The 18,117-nt window shown below is 39.9% G+C and overlaps 1 long non-coding RNA gene across 2 annotated transcripts; it reads left to right on the top strand.

Moving 5' to 3' along the window:
• Positions 1 to 4,045: 4,045 nt before the first annotated feature.
• Positions 4,046 to 17,397, top strand: LOC139675256 (uncharacterized). Of its 2 annotated transcripts, none has more exons than XR_011698461.1 (4): positions 4,046 to 4,223; positions 9,735 to 9,961; positions 12,268 to 12,326; positions 17,126 to 17,397. It is a non-coding gene; the product is annotated as an uncharacterized lncRNA (long non-coding RNA). The 2 variants fall into 2 exon arrangements; XR_011698460.1 differs by lacking the exon at positions 4,046 to 4,223 and adding an exon at positions 9,247 to 9,293.
• Positions 17,398 to 18,117: the final 720 nt, after the last annotated feature.

Raw genomic sequence — 18,117 nt, 5'->3', positions numbered from 1 at the left:
GGCATCATCACCTCACTGAAGTGCCGGGTCCTGCACTTTGGCCACACCAACGCCCTGCAGCGCTACAGGCTGGGCACAGAGTGGCTGGAGAGCAGCCAGGCAGAAAGGGACCTGGGGTGACTAATTGACAGAAAGCTCAACATGAGCCAACAGTGTACCCAGGTGGCCAAGAAGGCCAATGGGATCCTGGCTTGGATCAAAAATAGCGTGGCCAGCAGGCCCAGGGCAGTGACCCTTCCCCTGTACTCTGCCTTGGGGAGGCCACACCTTGAGTATTGTGTTCAGTTCTGGGCTCCTCAGCTCAGGAAAGAGATTGAGGGGCTGGAGCGGGTCCAGAGAAGAGCAACAAGGCTGGTGAAGGGACTGGAGCACAAGTGCTGTGGGGAGAGGCTGAGGGAGCTGGGGGTGTTTAGCCTGGAGAAGAGGAGGCTCAGGGGTGACCCCATCACTGTCTAGAACTACCTGAAGGGAAGTTCTGGCCAGGTGGGTGTTGGTCTCTTCTCCCAGGCACTCAGCAATAGGACAAGGGGGCACGATGGGCTCAAGCTCTGCCAGGGGAAATTGGAGATCAGAAAAATATTCTTTCCAGAGAGAGGAATCAGGCATTGGAATGGCCTGCCCAGGGAGGTGGTAGATTCACCAGCCCTGGTGGTTTTTAAACTGAGATTGGATGTGGCACCGAGTGCCATGATCTGGTAATGGGACTGGAGTTGGCCCAAGGGTTGGACTTGATGATCTCATTCTACGATTCTATGGTTCTCCTTGCCCTGTGGGCCTGGGGACACACCTCGGTGCCAGCCTGGCCTGCTGTGACATGGGGGGTGGAAGGAGAGGCTGCTTTAATGGGACACCTCACCTTGGGCTGGTTTTCCCAGATGGTGAATACACGGACTAATACTGTCATGGTTACTGCCCCAACAGTGGGTACAGACAGCTGAGAGCTCAAACACAGCCTGTGTGTGCAGCATGAACACACTCCAAAATCGCAATTGGGAAAATTGCCTTTTTTTAAAATAACAAAAACTAATCCCCCACCAAACAATATTAAGGTACTTGAGAATTTATGGCCATCACTCTAGGAGTTCATAGCACAAAATCCACTTCGATGCCCATAACTAAGACCATTCCATGAGTTTTGTTTTCAGGCTGACATGTACCAGCATGAGACTGGAAAGTGTGATGAACCATCACACTAGGTAGAACTGTAGCTTCATCAGCTCTTGATGTAGCAAGTTCTTAGCATGCCTTGATTCACATTGGTATTAAAAAAATTTTAAAATCTTTTAGCAAATTTATTTTGCTGGAACAAAAAATCCCCAGCTCTCAGAAGCACTTCTAGAGAAGTCCCCAGAGGGCAACCTTGCTCTTCGTTTCAAGAAATGATTCAGCCCCTGCTTAGAGCAGCGTCATCTGTGTTGGCATCTCTGTTGCAGTGACTCTCGGGGTGTATTAAAATTGGTTGTAAAAGTCTTAATCAGACTAAATAGAAATAAAAAAGGATACAGAACGTTTCTGTATTAATGCAGTCTCAGTTTTCAGTCTTGTACACTGTGAACAAAAAATAACTGAGAACAGGACATGAGGTGCTTTTGCAGGCACTGGGAGACTGCCTACTGCAAATTAATTACAGAACTCATTAGGCAATCCAGACTATTCAAACTTTCACCTAAAGGTTGTATGATAATCAATGATGCAGCTTATTAGTGTCATCCTGAGTATATATAGCTCTGTATGCTCCTTTACACCAAGTACCATGAAATTTAATCTAAACCAGTCTAAATGACAGTAAATTATCCCAGTTGCCAAACCTGATCCCTTATATATATATATTATAATTTTTATTTTTGAGGATGGCTCTACATCTCTCATCTAGGCATGACCAATAATAGGGAGTTTGATAAGCAGGCAACATTTTTGTTCTTCATCTCCTATGTCTGAAAGTCTATACATTTCACAGACAAATATAAACAGAACCTTTCTGTCAGATAATCTTTTTGTTAGTGGCATTGTGGAAATGAAGAAATGGGTGTGTGGAAGCTAACCTTGGATAAGAGCAGGTGGAGGCTGTTTGAAATCCCTGGAAATCCCTTAACAAATTCCACTTGTACATGGACAAGGCTGTGATCAGGACAGGATTACACAGGATGTCTGTTTCTAGGGTCCAAAATAGAATTAAGTGATGTGATTCATCTTTTGCTTATGCTGATTTTAATCTATTCTCTGTCTGAGTTCAGTATAAATAATGCTGTAGACATGGTATTTTATCACCACCAGCCATTTAGTTGACTGCAATCCAGTCCAAAAAGTAACTCAGACATCATCCTGCTTTTTAGTAGTTCTCCTGCACACCTCATTTTTTGTAGAGTGGAATAATATCAAAGTGAAAATGTTTTCTAAAAAGTAAGTAAAAGACTTCCATAAGTAGAAACAGGAAAGAGTGAAAATAATGGAGTTGCATGAGAATGAGTGAAATGAGATGACCTTTAACCTGGGAGTTTATGGAATATACCACTATTGGCAAAGAGGGCTGAAGGAGACTGGATGTACCGGGGGTGAGCAGCACATGTAGTAACCAAGCCAGGAACTCAGGGAGTACAAGTGCAATAGCCAGAAGGATAAGCAGGTTGTAATTCCTCCCCTTGGAGAAATTTCCTGGCAGTGCATTCAGCAGGTTTGGAAAAAGAAAACAACTTGCAGACTGTAGGAGGACTTCAGAATTGAGCAGATGTTTTCAGGTTTTGTTTCTGGGGGTTTTTGGTTTCGTTTCCAGAAAAACCATAACTTTAGAATGTGGGAACTCTTGCTCCCTAGAAGGATTCCAAGAGCAGCTCAGCTGCATTCTCTGTGCCACCTGTATTTTCCTAGTTAATCATTAAGTTGTGCCTTACACTTTTTTCTGAGAGCTCCCAGTGCAGTTGACCAAGACCAGATAATAAATAGTACAGGTACTTCATCTTGTCTCATGCTTCTGTGTCCAAGCTTGCTGTAAATTCAGTCTTTTCCTCTGCTGGTCTAACAGCTGGTACCTAATTTCTCTGTGTGTGGGTAGTAAGTGCATCCCTACAGCATGTGAAGGTAAGGAAAAATGAGTCTGTGAAGGCTTGAGGAACAGAATGGGAAGATTTCCAGCTCATCCCTGCTAACTGGTTATTACTGTGCTGACAAACAATCCTCACATTGTTATTTCTCAGTCCTGTCTCAGTTGGCAGCACTCTAAAGCACCTCCACAGGTGACACAGGTTGTGCCAACTTGGATGGCTACTACTAAAGCCTTGGGTTTGCAGTGAAGAATGTTCCAGTGACATCCTTGAGAACAGAAGTAGATTTAAAATAAGTGGAAAACTAATCTGTTGCTTCCCTCTCTAACAGTAGACCAGCCCAGAGAAGGACTGAAACACCACAAATACCTATGTAACCTGGAGAAGGAAATCTTTGCTTTCGTCTGTAACACGAGTAATCCCATGTGTACACAGTGCCTTCCCTGGGCTTTTGGTCAGAGAACTTTCAGATAATGCATCTGTGCAACATCTGAAATCATAGATTTGAGATGAGGGCATAGCTAATGGCATGCAGGAGAGAATCTTTCCTGTAACAAGAAAGTGAGGAAGGAGGGGGAAAAAATCAACTTTTTTTTTCCTTTTTCCTTTTTTTTTATTCGCCAGTTAATTTGCATCTTATCAGTGGGGAACTAGAAGTGTTTGGAAAAGGATGAAAGCAAATCCATAGTGAAACTGTGTGAGTGAAGTACCTTCCATTTTCTTTAGGCCTCAGAGGGCACTGGGAAAAGTGTGTGGGTGGCTGGGTGCTGCTGCAGATGCTGCTGCCGTGTTGATGAGACCAGGAGAGAGGATCCGAGCGAGGTCCATCCACCAGCAAGTTCCTCTCCTCCCACCAGCCCGGCTTAGACATACCACTCGTGCTGCATCCACCCTGCCAGTACTCCCTGGGTTACACGGGACCCTGGGCAAACACCCTCCTACATCTTTCTTCCCTGCTGCCACAAGCAATCTGTCATTCCTCTCCTCGAACCACCCTCCACCTACGTACAAAGCCATAACTGTGAGGAACGCCCTCTTCCCTCCTCTTTTCTCTCCCCACGAGCCTGTTCTTCATGGGAGAAAAATGCTCTCTTCCCAGAGAACTGGTCACCCCCGACTTTGGCTTTGAGACCCAAGCTGCTTGACACCGTTTAGGAACCACAGCTTGGAAACCTCTGCTTGCAGGTCTATTGTATTAGTTTTTCAATCGCACATAATTGCACGTGTGCAGGTGGGAAGGGGCTATTTGCCTCCCACTTGCTTTGATATGCCTCCCTCCCTAACAGGGCCGCTTCCTTCCCTCCCTGCTCTCAGTCTCCCACGCATTTAGCAATGAGAAATGCTGCAGAAAACTGACCAGCTACCAACCCGCCCACCTGAGGAGGAGGAGCACTAGCAGCAGCAGCACATTTCTCGCTCTCAGCTTTTTAAACACAGTTAAAAAGAGCTGTGGCGTGGGTGGAAATAGCTGTAGGGAGTGTGTGTGGGAACGGGGCCAGAGAGAAGTGAATTTTCTCTTGGTAGGACAGTTAACTTCTAGTGGACCAAAAAATCCCCCAAGGATATCTTACTGCTGAGGGAGTCTTTGGCTGTATTAATTAGTTCTTAAGGTTGAATTTCTCAGGTCTGGAAAGAATGAAATTGAGTTTCTCTCTCCCTGGTAGTGCAAGTGGTGACAGGGAAGCTTGCCTACCAGACTCCAGGAGTCTGCTTAGCAAATGATATCTCTATTGCATCCCGTTGTGTCATCGTGTCTGTTGTGCTGCTCTCAATGTGTGTGCTTGATTCTGTGAGAGTCAGAGCTGCCTGTATGTAGGAAGAGAAAAATGCACGTGGTTTTCACACAGTATGGGTCTGTATTTCAAAATACCATCCCTGTTGGACCTCTTGAAATAGCTCTGTCCCAGAATATCAGTTAATTCAAGATTTACTCTAAATGTGTACTTCTATAAGAAATTAAATTCAGTCTTATCTGTGTTAACAGGATCTTATTTGAGGTACTTTGCTTGTATTACATCAAAATAGCAGTGGAACTAGGAAAGCAGAACTCGTAAAACCAGTGGTACAGAGTGCAAAGTGGTAGTGCTGTTTCTTAAGAAATCTCTCTGACAGACTCCAAGAACCAAGGGTCCTCTACAGACCTGACTTTCTGACTTGACTTAGCTATCTGGAATACAGGTTTTACAATGAGTATTCCTAATTAAAGTGGTCCTAACTTGAGTTAGTTGCATGCATTCTTCTCAGTCCAAAGCTCTACCCATACATTGATTTTGACTAGATTTCACACCAGCATCAGACTTTCCATATATGTTGCTGATGCAGAGTCTTATATCAGGATGTGGTCTTTAATGATTCAAGATGCAATAACAGCCAAATAATGAAATTTGACTCAGAAAGTACAGGAGAATTTTTTAAAAAGAAAGTATCGCACAGGGAATGTAATTTTCTCCTGGTGAGTAGAAACCTTAATCCTGGGAATGGGGCTCTCCAGCTTCAGTGCATCTCCCCCACCAGCCTAGCTCCTGTAGCTCTGGAGATTTTACCCTAGAGCTGGAAGGGAAAATGTAGGCATGATTTGCTACACTGATCAGTTCAGAAGCAAAGGAAATTATGAATAAGCCAAATTAACACATTTGCATGTGACAAAACAGACAGATCAGCTGATGGACTTATGTTAGCAAAAGCTAGAGAGGTATTAATGGAGATGTAACCTTAATGGAACTAATTATCCTGGTGTTTTAAAAGTCTTATTTATGAATGGTGATTAATATTTTTAATATATCCTATAACCTTCCACTGAATCTTATGTAACTCATAATTATAATCTACTGGAACTACATACCCAGCATAAGGAGGAACAATATTCCAAATAGTAATTTCATGTTGCTTGATTGATTTACTTTAAAACATTGCAGTAATTCCTTTGTCAGCAGCATTTTGAAGCACCATTGGCCTGCCTGTCGTTCTCCCTTGGATTTAGCATTGGTTTAGTTAACTTTGAAGGTAGTGCTTTTCATACCTTCAGTATCAATGAATCAGATTTTAAATGCACATTACATGCTTATCTTGCCAACTATCATTAGCCTGAAATTTTCCTTGTATGATCCATTGCGGTGGAATAATATTATTCAAGAAGCAGTTAAAAAAAAAAAAGGAAAAAACCACCAAATCCAAATATTTAGAATCCTTAAAAATCTATTTTAGGAGCTCAGTCCTGTATGTAAGATTCCTCTTGGCCTCCCCATTTTGTCTGTTGTTCAGCTGGAATGTCACATGATTTGGTCTTGAACCATCTGCTTCCTTCTCAGGAGTCATGCTGAATGCCTAGTTACCTATTTTGTTTCAGTCAAAGTCATAGTGAATTAAGCACAAAAGTATTTGATGCAATTTTGTAACTTTCTAACAGACCAGGGATTTGAGCACCTCAGATGTTTATTTTGAGAATTTGTTACTCTAAATTAACAGGGCAGTTTGGCTGACAGTGACAGTATCTTATTAAATGGATGTGGTGCATTGTAACCTTTCCACATTTCTCATCTGGTATCTCACATAGGCATTAGTTTTCCCTTGAAAAGTTCTACAGTTGATTTTAAAAGTAAATATTAAGAATATTTTTCAAAATTTATTTCTGTCTTATTTCATTCTGGAGTACAATGAAAAATGTTCACAAAGTAATGAATTGAAGAACATTGCCTAGGGAAAGGTACCTCATTAAATGTCACAAATGATGCAGAGAACAGCAGAGAAAATTGGAGAACATAAAAATTAGGGGAAGAAATAGGTCAGTAGACTAAACAGAGTCTTTTAAGCTATTAAGAATAAGCATATATCAATCACTTCTGCAGATCTATTCTAAGTATAAATTGTCAGCATCCAATATGGGCTAATAGTGAGCTTCAATGCAACTCAATTTACCAGCTCTGTGTATGATGATTAACCTGTTGGAAAGGATGTGTAGCAAGTCAGAAAGAAAAGTGTTTGCTTGTCTTTGTTTGGTTTTTTGTTTGTTTCTTTTTTTCTTTGGTGGTTTTGTTTTTTTGTTTTTGAAGAAATATGGTCATCCTGGATCATAAACAAACTTGCAATGTTCCTGAGCACTTTCTGAGTGGATATAGTTCCCCAGGGATGTACTGAAGAAAGGCAGTGGCAGCTGTGGCAGGGCACAATATAGATTGAAATTGTTCACAAGCAGAGACATGGTGTCCCTGGTATTATAAATCCCTCTCTATAATCCCAGTCTTGGATCTACCCCATGGATTTCATGAACCCACTGGTTCTCCTGTCCAGACCCAGATAGTCCAACTCTCTCACTGTGTCTGCTTTAGCAGTCTGAAATGGAGGTGTGTGCTGCCAAGAGCACTATATGGGAATATATATATTATATATATAATTATTTCAGTAATAACATGGAACTCAAGGTGATTTAGTCATACTTTGACACACCTCTGTCTGCCAAGAAAAATACAGGCACTCCCTTATAGATCTGTTGCTAAGAGCACTTCTTCAGGCTTTAGGAGTGAGAAGGTGCTTTGTTGTATGGTTAACTGCAGGAGTTAACAGCAGGGTTTCAGTCTGGGACCTGCCAAGAAATTAAAGCATGTAATTAAAAGCGGCACTTCTGCCTAGGAGATGTCACATCATGTAGAATTAGTCTGGGTTATGATTCTCTAAATTGAATGGGGGGGTTTCTCCCCATGAATGAACAGGAGACTTGTGAAACACATTTGGTCTGTGCTTTCCCTTTCCTGTGCCAGCACTAAAAGCCCTGTAGCTTTTGTGAGGATTTTGAAACATTTACCCTTGACAAGTTATTTTCCTAGTAAGAGACAACTGAATTTTGCAGGTACAGCTGACTGACATCTCAATTACAATAGCAAAGTACAATTTTCAACATATTTCAAATAGTCATAAGGAGATGTTGGGAAATACCTTTGTACCTTTTTTCACTATTCTGCTTTAGTTTTCAATTCTGTAAAGTAAATAAACTTTGACTGTCTCATTGCAATATCAACATTAACCTTATAGTTGTAACAGTAAGATGCTATATATACACTAGTGATAACAAATTGTATCTTGTAATTGTTCCTATTTTTGAGCTAAAGCATAAATACAGTTTATCTGTGTGTTTGTGATGCAACTACTAGAAAAAGCCACATAGCACAATGACCCAGGATTATGAGATCCAGAGGAAGAGGATTCTGATATCTTGAATTTCTGTTTTGCTTTAAAAATCAAGACATGGAATATATTTTCCACTTCTTTAAGAAGGAAAAGCTGAACTGTAAACTGTTATATCCAGCCAGGGCCTTCTATATATGTTAGAAAGGATACATGATTTTTCTTTATAAGCAGCTGCTTTCTAAGCAAATAATTTGACCATTGCTGCACATAGGAGCCTGTAACGCTGTCATCTATCAGCTGTTACCCAGTTCTGCAGAAGGAAATGAGCCTTTTTTTTTAGCACAGGACAAACAAATCCACAGCTTATTAAAATACTCTCACTCAACCACACTCCTTTTCTCAGGAGTACTTAATTTTTTATTTGAGGAAATTTCCCTCCCAGCTAAGAATTTCCCACCTTCTTCACTTTTTCAGTTAAAAAGCCTGGTATTTACAGAGGTAAGAAGCCCAAAACTCTGCCAGGTCCTCCAGTATGCAATTTCAGGAGGTTGTAGGGTGTTTGCAGCAGTCAGGTGTCTGTTTCACAGGAACCATTTGCTTTTGTTATGTTATTCACAACCAGCAATCATAATGCTTGTGGGTAACATAATTACTCACCACAGAATGACTGCAACAACGGGCTGTGACTTTGTCACTGCCTAATGACAACCAGAAGCAGATCTCTCAGGATCAGTAGTGTTATTTCTCAAAGGTGAAGGAAAACATCCTCCCTAGAAGGTGCCACTTCACCTCAAATACCTGGAAACTTGTTGCCTAAGACTGCAGTGACCTCCACTGTTTAACCTTCGCCTTTCTTGTTTAGGAAGGGGAACTGTAGGGAGAATGTGGGCACTATTTACTTATCTCAAAACTATAGCTCAGATGTGTTTTCAAAGAGTTGCAGCTGAGGAAATAGATAAATTGAAACTAGTTTAGTTCACGTTCAGTCTTGTTTCCCAGATAGGCCTGGGTTAATTATTAGCCAGCCTTCTAATACCTGTTTCCTCCTTTTGTGCCTTTTCTGTATAAACCTTGTATATTTGTTCAGCCACTTCTGTTGCAAGGAGATCACGTCTACCCTGCTCAAGTCCAAAGGTTTACCAGTTTTATTTAGCTTATAAATCTAAATATAAGTAAGATAAGACAGGTTTTGTAAACAAATTACTGCATTCTATTTTAGTGATACTGCATTGACTGAAAATTTGGTGCTGTTGGGTCAAAATATAAAACATTTTGCTGTTTGAATTCTTTGAAATTCTTTTCCAGTATTACTATTTGGAATGGTAGTTTATGCTTAAATTAATAATTAAGAAAGTAAGTGAGAGATACAAAGTAGACAGACAACCTATGTATCATGAACATTTATGTCTATCCACATTTTCATTTTTGCTAATTGAAATTATAAATAACACAGTTTACTGTGCCCTCTTACTTCTGAGAGGGCTGTTTGAAGGGTTTTAGTCATCAGGAGGGCTGATTCACAATTGTGCTCTATAGTGTTTAGTTTAATTGTGTAACTTTTTTATTCCACTACAGCCTGAACAACAAAACCCACCTATGGTTCAGAGCTGATGGCATTTGCATTCTCTACAGCCGATGACAAGAAGGGGTCAGCTTGCTCTGGCTTCTCTTTCTCACTCATATGCTGATGGACCTGCACTAGTAGGAAAGGCTCCTGTTTTTGAAACATTAGAATGGCTCTGCCACTCAGGAATAGGAAGAATGCCTTCCCAACTCTGTCCACCTGTAAACTATTGTTTAAGGTAAGCTATGAGGATTAGTAACACTTACTACATGGTGGCCCAGGGACCTGGAGGGCCCATGAAACCACCAGTGGTCCAAAGGTGAGCTGCATAACCAGCCCCAGTGTTTACTTGAAATATTCATTATAAGAATGCATGATATTTTAAAAAACGGAAGGGAAAATAAGCTGTGGTACAAAATGTTCGAGAACTAATAATTTATTGTTATTCTAGCATCTTTTAATTGTTCTTCAGAAGATTACAGGTCTTAGAAACAACAGGTCTAGTAACCTGGGGATTTCCCTTCGGTGCATATGTCCAGCCCACTCCAAAACCTGACAAACTTTCAGAATCTGTAGCATCTTTGAAAGCTTTGGACAGGTCTCCTACCAGCTTGATTTGATGTTTCCTATTCCATGTATGAGAAGAAAGAGAATTTGCTTTCTCCAATTCAGGACTTCATAAATCTGTTTTGTCCCTGCTACGTTGCCTCTTTCCTGACTGGTGAATGCTAGGCTACTGAACTGTTCCAGACAGAGAAGTCAATCCAAACACTTGAGCATCCTCCTCTGTACATTTTCCTACACTAACACATTCTTTCTGAAATGAGGAGAATATCCTGATTTGTTTCCCTCTAATTCTTATGGGATCCATATCTGAATTTCCTTGCATGTGAGAAAAGAAAATCCACATATTACACTAAAGTAGAATTATTTCTTACTTTGCAATTGGTTTTGCATATATAATTTATTTTGCTTCCCTTGTAAGTGCTTTGACAGTTTCGAACCTCCTGGTAACAAACAGTTAACAGCATGCTGTAGCAAGACTAGAAACCCTTGGGGAGCAAGGTTGTACATCCTGAAAGCAGATAAAATTGTTCAACCCTACAGGCAACAGACCTTTTCTCAACTATTTATAGAACAGGGAGAAGAGAAGGGAAAGAAGAAAAGGAATTAGTAAATGACTTTAAAAAGCATAGGCACTTAGAATTCATAGCTGATGTGCTGATTTGGGAAGTCAGGAGATATGACATAGGAAAAAAGGGAAGAAACAATAATACTGTTACATAGACAAAGACTATTTCTTTCTGCTTTTGTCACCTTCCTGTGTTTAGGTTTTTTTATTTTCCCACCCATTTCAAAGACATATCCTTACAATGACGCATCAGTTTTCTGTCTGCCCGAGGTTTAGAAATAGCTGAGTTGTTATAAATAGATCACAATCTGCAAGAGACAAAGAGAATGCAAATACTGTAAAAGCTTAGCTGAAAAATTTAGATGTGGATTGAGATTTTGGATGTCTCCTAGAGTAGAAGCACTCAGTTTGAAATGCTTTATTAACCGCAGCAGAGGAGCCCGTGCTCTTTGTGCAGCAGTGGGGAACAGCCAGGTGGAACCAGGTGGCACTTCTGGTCATGGTGCCAGGCAGAGAACAACGTCCAGCCCTGCCCCTGGAAGCTCACAGTTCAGTGACGTGAGAAGGAGGCACCTTGTTGTTCCTTACTGCCAAGCTAAAACACAAGAAGTAATTACTCCTTTATACGCTGCAGTGCCACTGAATCAGAATGTAGACCTTTCACAGCATATTTTTTCTGGCAGTACTTGTGTCCTCTGAATTGGTAGTATTCATTGAGTTTGCTCCCTTTTTCCAGGTTGCCTCCAAAACACCTGTTTTAGTGAGGTGTTTTAGCATATGGTTGAAACCCTGTCCTTGTCCACCAAGGGAGTGAAAAAATAAAAATTGGGAAACAGCTGAATTACCTTTGTTTTCTGAGTACTTCCTTTGTAAGGTCATTTAGATCCTGCTGACACTTCCAAACAGGCTTTGGAAGAACAAGTAGTTGCCCTGCACTGAAACCTGATACCTGGGAGTGGTATTATTCCTACAGCCATATACATATAGCTGAAGTTGATCTTCTTATGTTTGACTACATAATTCTGTTAGAAGGACTGAGAAAGATGCCTTGGTGACCGTGAGTAAAATAAGATATTAAATGGAAGGAAGAAAGTTTCTCTAAAATCTTTTCTGAAGAAAAACGTTGTTCTTTCGAAGAGAAGCTGCTTCCTGAAACCAGGCTGTACCATAGTAGCTATATCATGGCAACAAACTTGACATAAGCTACACATTCTCAATCTTTGCCAAACACAATGTCATACCACTAATGCGGTACGTGGTCTTTGCCTGAAGTCTGTCTCTGTCATTGGGTTGAATAAAAGTTTAGGCCAATACACACTGCAGAATCAGGTTCTTCAAACCTAGATTAGCATTCTTCTGTTGACAACTAAACATATATTGGTTTTTTTCATTGTCAATAATTTTGTTTCCAGGTTTAGAAAAGAAACTTTGCTGGAGAGGAATCCAATGAATTTATTAATGAGCTCAGTCAGTAAGTATGGAACTATTAATATCTTCTGAGATTTTGTTTGTCTTATTTTTATCTTCAGCTTCAGACTGTGAAGTAAACAGATGTTCTGAAACTTTCCATTGAGAATACTACTGTATGCTGTCTTAAAATACACTGTGATTATTGGGATACTGTAGGAAACAAGGAAATAGCTGTATACAATATTTCTGAAACAATTTGTACCACTATGTGAAGTCTTTATCTCACATTGCACTGATAGCCAAAAAGAAAAAAAAAATCTAAAACACTTCTTACATGTTATTACTGATTTTTCTTTCCAGCCAGAAATCTGAATACAAAAATGGGGAAAAAAAGAACATTATTTTCTAGTATTATCAGAGAATGTTTACTATTCCATCCCATGACTGGCAATATAATTTACCTGTCCTAAACACATTTTCAACAGTTGAGTGCTTCTATTAATCTAAAATGCTCTGTTTATTTCACAATCACTTTTGATCAGAGACTGCTTTGAGTCTCAGTGTAACTGACTTCCATGGCAGTCCTCCTACTGACACTTAAGTACTGAGGTCCTTTGTTCTTTACTCTAAGGAATATCATCTCAAGAGTAAATTGCTCATTGTTTTCACACTTTGAGGAGGGAGAACTCTTTGAAATTGACCTTGAAACTAAATTCAAGTACCAGCATCACTTGGATGTGCTCTCATTAACCAATAAATTAAAAGAGGTTAACCCATTAGTAATTAGTAATGCTGGAGGTCCAGAGATGAAGTATAGAATAGAAAGATCAGTATGCTTTCTGGGGAAAGAGATTATATGGTTTGCCTAATGCTGTGACTCCCTTCTGTGTGAAAAGTGACATTTACTGTTCTTATTTATAATGAGGCAAACTCAGCTCCGCAGTGAGTTAGATGTGAGGCCTCTAAAGTCAGCAGCTAGCCTTGGTCTGAACTGGGAGCAATGTGTCCCTCAGTGCAAAAGATTGTTTCTCTGCTTGTGTCACTCAAGTAGTTTTCATCAAAAATCACACTGACATGTACTAAAGAAAAATGTCTGTCTTAATCTTGGTTTAGGTTTACAAAGCTACGTTACAGAAGACCTGCATTCAATCAGGGAGATAAGATTATGTGACTGCACTTGTATCTGATTAAAATAAACAAACAAACAAAAAACAGTTCAGGTAAAAATTGTTCTGAGTTATCAACATGTTTCTAGCCATATAAATGGTGATAGCTAGTCCTTGTATTGAAGGAGAAGAATATGTAGAGCAGTGTAAATCAGAAGTAATTTTGTTCAACAGTTTCTCAATATGCAGAATACTGAACCTCCGTTAAAATTTCTTTTGGTCAGGGAACATTTCGCTGTGCAGTGGTATTGTATTTCCTTTAAAAGCTACTCTCAGAAATTTAATTTAGTCAAAAAGCTGAGAACTCAAATTCCCCTTGATCTCAAGTCCCTGACTAGTAATTAGGGAACCAAGGATATCTCACCCTATATGTGTTTCTTTTGTGGATATAAAGGACAATGATAGTAAAGAATTTCTTGCTTGAATGCTGGTATTTGGTCCACCGCTTGCTCTCAGATGGGATTGGAGGAAGTTCCCAAGGATCAGAGAGAACTGGTCAGTTTGCTATCACTTGGTCATATACCTGTAGATGTTAAACACGTTAGGCATAATGGGTACTTAGCACATTCAGAACACAGTGTAGAGGACAAATGGTTGTGTTACTAAAGCCACAGAGAAGCAAGGACCTGTTGTGCAGGGCATAGCTGGCAGAGGAGGTGGGGGTCTATGTTGTATTTGAACTGCCTTTGTCAGTTGTATCTTTATTTTAACACTTCTTGTGTTTATTTAGAATAAAATGTGTGTACATGTGGGACCTATTTGTTTAAGTTTTAGTTGGATCTTTCCTGGGGACCCCACTGCAAGAGTGGGTCTAAGCTCCATCTCAAAGCTCTGGCCAGTTAGGATTCCCTCTCTCTGAAGACAGGCCATTGCACAATTTCTTTGCAGGTTCAGTGGATAAATTGCATAAATGTCTCTAGTTCCTGCTTAGACTATAGAGTCAGCAGGGCTTTGCACACTCCACATTCTGGAGAGTTATGACAGCTTCAAGGTCATCTTGTTTTGTAAATATTCAATGGCATCAATGTTGTCAGCAGTCCAACATAAACAATTTGCTCTGTGGACTGCAAAAGTTAATTTCCCATGGGTCTGTGTATTTACATATTTACAATGCACTCCCTTGTTTTCACCACTTTAAATGCCTCAGCTGTCCCTTCTTTCCTTGCAGTTCTCTCCTCTGTTTCCTTACCTGCCCTCAGGTTCTTCACAGGGCAACTGAACTGCTGCTCAGGCACGAACAGTGATTTGCTGGACAAATGGGAGCCCTCTGTGGAGTTCTTGCCCAGGGCCTTCCTCCCACGGAGGGCACTGCCTTGCCTTTGTTTCCTGTGCCAATCACTGATGTTCACACTACATTTTAGAAATTTAATATTTCTGAGACTGTCACTGCACATCAAATTCAATACCTTCCAGTGGGTTCAAAGGTTCTTGAGGTGAGAAAAGGCTGACTACTGCATAAGCAGATACCATGCCAACACAAACCTAAGGGGAAGAAAAAGAGGAAAAAGGTCTATCCAGTAGGAATAACTCTGTGTAACTGCTGTCACAGTATACACAGTTTCTGTGTTTGGTTTTGTGCATTGTTTTCCCTTCTCTTTGCTAATGAATGTAGTGCTTCCAAAATTATTAGATTAAAAATTAGAGACAGAGAGTCCTCTACTTCCCTGCCAAACCAGACAGATCACTGCAATGGTTGTCTTACTGGCTGTGAATATTCTGTCCTTGCTTACCATTAATGTTGCTGCAGCTCTGTATGATTTGCTGATTCACTGGGTGACTGTTCCTCAGTTCCTCTGTTGGGACTTTTCTCTTACTGGTGACATAGTTGCTTTTAGTCTTCAAAACACTAGGGAAAAGTCACATTTTTCCTTATACTGACTTAGAGTCTTACCATGGGATATGGATGAACTGTTGTTTCATGAAGAACTTCCTCAAGATGAAGAAATAAATGTCATAATTGCCTTAATGAAGTCCCTCTCCTAGCAAATGATTGACTAAAAAAAATAGTTTTTATGTTATGCAAAATATATTAAAGGTCTGATGGAAATAAAAGGTTTTCTGTTTTTCCCATTGTACTCTGGGGCAAGTCCTAGCAGGATAAATCTCACCTTCTGTTTATCTTTCTAATCTGACTAATGTAATTTTTTTTGGCTCAGAGTTAAAAGCTGCTACAGGACAGCAGAATATTTTGAGTCAACCAGAAATTCTTGATTTCAAAGTAAGTTCCAGCTTATGAAAGAAACCAGTATGTTTTTCTACACATTAAAATTTCAGCACCTAGAAACCATTCCCATAAGACTGGGCTCACAAATGCTTTACCTTTGCCATCACTGCAAAATACCAGAAGCATAAGATGCCCACATCGTTCATATAACATAGCAGATGTTTTTTACATGAAAGTTATGTGTCTTATGCTATATTTGCTTTATTTCCCCTCTAACCTAAGGAACAAGCTATGGAGTAAGCTGACACCACTGAGTCCTTTTCAAGCAAAATCTACTACAGTTAGCTATGTGCAGTCCTGGCAGTTATTTGTATATAATTTTGTTTATTTTACTTTTAAAATAGAACTACTTTGCTTTAATTTTTTAGTTTATTTGGTGCTTTCTTTTAGACCTTAAATTTGGTTATTTGTTTTTTAAGCCATAAAGTACTTGTAACTATTTTTGGCAAGGATTCTCATCATGATATATGGTAAAGTCATATGGGGACCATAAATAGAAATCTTTATAAAGCAACACAGCCTTGAACCAAAAGCCCTCAGAAACCCACAGGCATGGATAAGTTTAACCCAGATGTGAATTTATAGTTATATGGCATGAATTATTTGTATTTCTTTTAAAAAGTATTATTTCTGAATATTCTAATATCCAGTGGTCAGGTACATATTTATTAATGTCATTCTATCAGCTAAGAGAAAAAGGTGGTTGTTTGGTATATCACATATCATATTTTACTGTGATTCAGAGCCTGAACCAGTGGGCTTTGAAAAAGAGATATTTCAATTAATATAAATAGATTTTACACCTGACTCAGCTATTTTATTTTCTGTTTTATACTAGCAGCTACTTTTATAGAAAACTTTATACTCCAAGTAACTTATATCTGCATTTCCTTTTCTCTGAATACTGCTCTGCCTAGAAATATTTGTAATCAAAATACACTAGGACAGTTTGTGTGCAGAGCAGCAGTTTCTCCATTTTTGATAATCCTCATTTTCATAGCAGAAACAACTCCCTGAGAAAGGGTAATAATGTGTAGCAGGCTGTAATACAGGTCTTTACTCACAGCTTCACTGAAAGAAATACCCATGCAGAGTCCTACTATGTTCAGTTCTGCTCAGGCTGGAGTAGCTTGTCAGACTGGAATGATGGTGTTCTGTGCTCAGGCTTTTCACAATGCTCCCCACTCTGCTGGACTGGGTTTTAAACTCAGAAAGAAAACATTTTAAAAATCTATATATTAAAAATAAACACATTTTAATAATATATTATATATAATTTATATGTATAAAGAAAACATTGTCAATCACTCTATTACTCATATTCTGTAGTCTGGTCCTCAGCTGTTAACTTCTTGTTTCCATACCAGGTTATGCAACAGCCTGCAAAGAAATGTTACATATTTTGTCTTAATTGCTCTATTCAGAGAGCATTTTAAAAAATAAATTGTTAATATATTTTTTTTAATTTAGGAAGTGTCCCTGCCACCTCTGAAGCCCAGTAGAAGAAGGGGGTTGATCAGGATGCAAGTCCTAAGAAGTACAGCTCCAAGCAAAGGAAAAACAGCTCCAAGAAAGGCTGCAGAAGATGGTCACATTCTTAGTGTCTGGTGGGCAATGTTGAGTTATCAGAGTTTAGGGAAAGATTGCTTTTATGGCTCCAATAATTGTAGTCTATGACTACAAAGAGCAGCTTTCCCTTTTCAGTTCACAAACAATGACTGGAAATTACTTGAAATACATGTTCTCCCTAAAAGCATTTGTAGTAATTTGCCAAAAAAGTCTCTGTAAGAGGAAATAATTTGGGTTGGAGCTGAGATCTGATTTAATACAGTAACATTTTGTAATAACCCACACACACACACCATAGGAGCTGATAGTTGTCTGTCTCTGAATTCTGCAAGATCACAGGAGGTCTGTGCTCCTGGTCTCAGACGTGGCTTCTCTTTGTGGTTAATTAACCACGGGGGAGATTCTCAAAGATTAAGAGTTCTGAAAATCCTTCCAGAGACAGATGATAAACAAGCATTCTCCTGCCCCAGGTCATCTCCCCTAGGAAATTCAGCTTTTGTCTCCTGCCTTCTTCAGCAGAAGCGTCCACTGTAGAGGTTGCAAGATTGTAGTCAGACCAGTGTCCTCAATGGCAGGTGTATCCACACAGATCGTGCCTCACTGGTGTGTTAGTGTGGCAGTAGAACAACCTGGAGGAAACACTGCCTTCCATGGAGTGTGGAGGCCCTTTCACTTCAGTGAGGACTCAAATTAAATGGGTCAAACAACCGTGGTGCCCCCGTTCCTGTCTGTCTGCCTCAATCATGCAAATTTGCATTTTTATCTAAATTTCTGCCCTTGGGCAAAATAAGACGATTTATTTTTTCCCTTGAGAATAGGGGGATCCTCCCTCAGAAAAGGGAGGTACGAATGAGAAGATGCAAGTTTTGTGGTATCCCAGCACAGGATGTCTG

This window comes from Pithys albifrons, chromosome 8, assembly GCF_047495875.1.
Source record: "Pithys albifrons albifrons isolate INPA30051 chromosome 8, PitAlb_v1, whole genome shotgun sequence".
In the NCBI taxonomy this organism is placed as follows: Eukaryota; Metazoa; Chordata; class Aves; order Passeriformes; family Thamnophilidae; genus Pithys; species Pithys albifrons.
Note: the sequence above shows the minus strand (reverse complement) of the source record. Positions and strands in the feature narration are given on the sequence as shown.